Below are 4,956 nucleotides of genomic sequence, written 5' to 3'. Positions count from 1 at the left end.
CAAGGCAGAATTTAATATTGTGACACAGGAACTGAGGCAAGGAAGTGGTTATCTTTATCTGAACTTATCATGAGTGTTATATATTAGAAAAGTAGCAGTTGAGTCCTGACTTTAAATTTTCATGTAGACAAGGATAATAGGAAGAATTAGAGGCTGAGAGGGCAGTGTGAACAATAGGTGTCATAATAGAGAATATCTCATTTTGCATCAGTGAAAGATGCATAACCATGACAAGTAAGTAATGAAACTTAGATATTGTAAATTGGTTGAAGACATGGCTTTAGAGTTTAGAAACCTTATTCTGGAAGCCTTTCTGGCATGAAGAAATAAGGAGGCAGTTACAGTTTGTCCAAGCAATAGGAAAAGATATTTTGGCAATAGAGGTGAAAAAAAAACCTGGAAGATTATGTTAGGCAGTTTAGAGATGAATTAACATTACTTGATAACTGGTTAAAAATGAAGGTGAGGGAAACGGACTTTGGCCCAGTGGTTAGGGCGTCCGTCTACCATATGGGAGGTCCGCGGTTCAAACCGCGGGCCTCCTTGACCTGTGTGGAGCTGGCCATGTGCAGCGCTGATGCGCGCAAGGAGTGCCGTGCCACGCAAGGGTGTCCCCCGTGTGGGGGAGCCCCACGCGCAAGGAGTGCGCCCGTGAGGAAAGCCGCCCAGCGTGAAAAGAAAGAGCAGCCTGCCCAGGAATGGCGCCGCCCACACTTCCCGTGCCGCTGATGACAACAGAAGCGGACAAAGAAACAAGACGCAGCAAATAGACACCATGAACAGACAACCAGGGGAGGGGGGGAAATTAAATAAAATAAAATAAATCTTTAAAAAAAAAAAAAAAAAAAAAAATGAAGGTGAGAAATGAGAAGTCAAAGAAAAATGGCTTAAAACTTGGATCACAAGAGGCTGTTACGCCCTTAAAGATATGGGAGGAGAAAAGAAGAGTGTTTTTAAAGAGGAAATGATTAAGTTTGTTTTGGATATGCTGATTTCCAGGTGTCGGTATCTATCAAGGAACCTTTTCATTCATCTTGACAGATTTCCTACAATATGGATGATAAATTGAAATCTCAGACTAAGGTTACATAATCTGCAAGTCATTTAAGCATAAATTTAAAATCAAGACTTTTGATTACAACTACAGGTCTTTTCTATGATGCACATTTTGCTTTTGTAAATGTAAGTGTGCCAGGCAGCATCTCATAGAAGACTAGAGAATGTGCTATGGAGCCAGAAGCCAGGGTGTACATGCACTCTGCCACAGCTCAGCTCTATTATCTAGAACTTCTTACTTAACCACCATGAGTTTCAGTTAATCACATGTAAAACTATGCTTGTGGAAAGGTTTACATGCAGTAGGATAGTAATAAAGTAGTATAAAAATAAGGACAATGGAAAGAACTAGCAAGATGGCAACAGAGTAAAGAGCTCCTAGAGTCCTAATTGTTATAGGGCAATTAGCAAACACCCAGAGCACTCTGGAGCTAGCTGAAGCACTTGTTTGGGGGCTCCAGGAGGCCAGAAGACCATCCTGCAATGTCCTTGAGGGAGTGGAAGGAGAAGACTGCCCATCTGCAGAGAAGACCCATAAGTAGAGCCCTCTTCTCCCTGGAGGCCGGTGCCCATCCTCCACTTGAGGCTCAAGCCGCCTCTGGAGCTGCTCAGTGACTGGAATAGAAAGCTCCACAAAACAGGGGAGGAAGAGAAGGTTGGGCACCAATTTCAGCTACTGATGAGGAAATTCAGTGGGCTACAGTATGATCCTGAGAACAGCTAAGGTTTGAGCCTGCTATGTCAGAAAGAGGCTGGAAGCCGCCACCTTAATTCTGCACCTGGCATGAGGGGCAGTGGGGCAGACTGACAATCCCAGTGCTGGTGGGGACTGGCTTCTTCCCAACCAGATCATATTGGAGCTCTAGCCTAGACCCCAGTGCCACCTCCAGCAGGGAGGAAGCTGCAGGGACCTGCGCCAGCCTCTCTGGGAAATTACCGGCCAAGCCCTGGAGGCCGGTGATCATCCTACTCTGACAGCATGAACAGCCCCAGGAACTTTTCTGTGATAGGAATTGGAAGCTCCATTTCCCAGAAACAGGGAAGGAGGACACAGTTGACTGCCGATTTTGGCTATTGATTGGGAGACTTGGCTGGTGAAGAGATAACCCTGGGAACAGCTGGGATGAGAACCAGCCCAAGTCAGAAAGGCCAGTAGATACCATTCTGACTCTGCCCCCAGCCTGAGGGGAAGCTGGGCTGACTGAAACTCTCAGTGTTGGCAGGAACCAGTTTCCTTTACACAGATGAGCCTGCAGCCTACCTAGGCTTCAGCCCCAGGTGGGGAGGAGGCTGAGGAGCCCTGAACCACCCTATAAAGATAACTGCAGAGAACTTTGGCTAGCATAGACTGAAAAATCAAAAGTCTACCAGGGCAACTGTTGTCATCTTGGACCCACACTGCATAGATTGCTGCCCACACCTGCAGCTCCATCCCTGCCCCAGGCAGGGGAGAAAGGGATGTGAAGCTTCATCAGTCTCTCTGGGCAACTACAGTCTAGACTGCACATGGATTATTCCACATGGCTGTGACTCTGTCCCTACCCCTGGCAAAGGAGTAAGTTGGAAGAAGTTTCTTTGGTCCCTGCTGCAATGAGGGCAGCTTGAATCTCCACAGCTTACAGCACCAACTACATGCTTGGCTCCTATTGCACAACCAGCAAGGGAGAAACAATGGGAAGCCCTAAACTAAAGAGAAAAATTGCACTCAGAAAAAATACTCTAGTAACACAGATGTGAAGACACCAAGAAAAAATTACAATCCACACCAAGAAACAGGAAGATGTAGCCCAGTTAAAGGAAGAAGATAGGCCTCCAGATGACATAAAGGAGTTGAGACAACTAATTACAGATGTTCAAACAAATCTCCTTAATAAATTCAATGAGATGGCTAAAGAGATTAAGGATATTAAGAAGACATTGGATGAGCACAAAGAAAAATTTGTAAGCATGCATAGAAAAATAGTAGATCATATGGGAATGAAAGGTACAATCAATGAAATTAAAAAGCATTGGAATCATATAATAACAGATTTGAGGAGGCAGAAGAAAGGATTGGCGAGCTTGAAGATAGGGTCTCTGAAAGTGAGCATACAAAAGAACAGATGAAGAAAAGAATGGAAAAAAATTGAACATGGTCTCAGGGAACTAAATGACAGCAAAAGGCATGCAGACATATATGCCATGGGTGTCCCAGAAGGAGAAGAGAAGGGAAAAGGGGCAGAAGGAATATTTGAAGAAATAATGGTAGAAAATTTTCCAACCCTATTGTAGGGTGTAAATATCCATGTCCAAGAAGCACAATGTACTCCCATCCAAAAAAACCCAAATAGACCAACTCCAAGACACATACTCATCAGAATGTCAAAGGTCAAAAATAAAGAGAGAATTCTGAGAGCAGCAGGAGAAAAGCTATGCATAACCTATAAGGAATATCCGATAAGATTAAGTGCTGCTTTCTCATCAGAAACCATGGAGGCAAGAAGACAGTGGTCTGATAAATTTAAGATACTACAAGAGAAAAATTTCCAGCCAAGAATCTTATATCCAGCAACATTGTCTTTCAAAAATGAGGGTGAAATTAGAATAGTCACAGATAAACAGAAACTGAGAGAATTTCTAAGCCAGAAACCAGAATTTCAGGAAATAATAAAAGATGTGCTAGAGCCTGAAAAGAAAAGACAGGAGAGAGGGGTCTGGAAGAGAGTCTAGAAACGAAGGTTATATCAATGAAAGTAACTAAAAGTGTCAAAAGAGTGGTGAAAATAAAATATGACAGATAAAACTCAAATAGGAATAAACTTAACCACTGATGAAAAGTATTCAGAAAACTGCAACTCAATGTTAAAACAAATTTTAAAAAATCCCCAAATAACTGGAAGAACATTCCATGCTCATGGATTGGAAGACTAAGGATCATTAAGATGTCAATTCTACTCAAATTGATATACACATTTAATGCAATCCCAATAAAAATTCCACCAGCATTAATGAAAAAATTGAAAACATGATCTTCAAATTTATTTAGAAGGGTAAGGAGTCCTGAATAGCCAGAAACATCATAAAAAGGAAAAGTGAGCCCTCTTCTCCAGACTTTAAGTCATAATACCTACCTGTAGTGGTAAAAACAGCATGGTACTGGCCTAAAGACAGACACAATAGATCAATGGAACCAAATTTAGGATTCAGAAACAGACACTCACAGGTATGGTCAAGTGATTTTTGACTAGCCTGTCAAACTCATACAGCTCAGGCAGAACAATCCATTGAACAAATGGTGCTGAAAGAATTGGACATCCATAGTTGAAAGAAGGAAAGAAGACCCCTATCTCACACCTTTTCCAAAAATTAACTCAAAATGGATCAAAAACCTAAAAATAAAACCAAGAACCATAAAACGCTAGAAGAAATTATTGGAAAATATCTTCAAGACCTGGTGGTAGGTGGTGGATTCTTAAAGGAGATAAGAGAAGGACTGAGTGGACTACTGATGTTTATGTATGTAGAAGTTTTAATTAGCTTTACTGTAAAAGTGTGGAAATGTGTAGAGTGGATGGTAACACAGTGAGTAACAGCTAGTTTATAAATGGGGATGTGACTAAAAATGGTAGTCTAGTTATGTAAATGCCAATTGACAGATGCTTGAGAATAATCTAAGAATTGGATAGCACAGTAAACCAAGAGGTAGGTGAGAATTGTGGTTGATGGTACAGATGCAAGAGTGTCCTTTGTTAGCTAGAACAAATGTACATCCCTGTTGCAGGATGTTGGGAATGTGGAGAAGCATGGGAAAAATAACAGTTGGAATGACCATGGACTGTGGTTAGTAATAATAATATAACACTCTTGTATCTATGCAGAAGATGTACCATGTTGATACTGAGGCAGTATGGAAAATGTGAG

This window comes from Dasypus novemcinctus, chromosome 3 (genome assembly GCF_030445035.2).
Source record: "Dasypus novemcinctus isolate mDasNov1 chromosome 3, mDasNov1.1.hap2, whole genome shotgun sequence".
Classification (NCBI taxonomy): Eukaryota; Metazoa; Chordata; class Mammalia; order Cingulata; family Dasypodidae; genus Dasypus; species Dasypus novemcinctus.
This window is presented reverse-complemented; position numbering follows the sequence as displayed.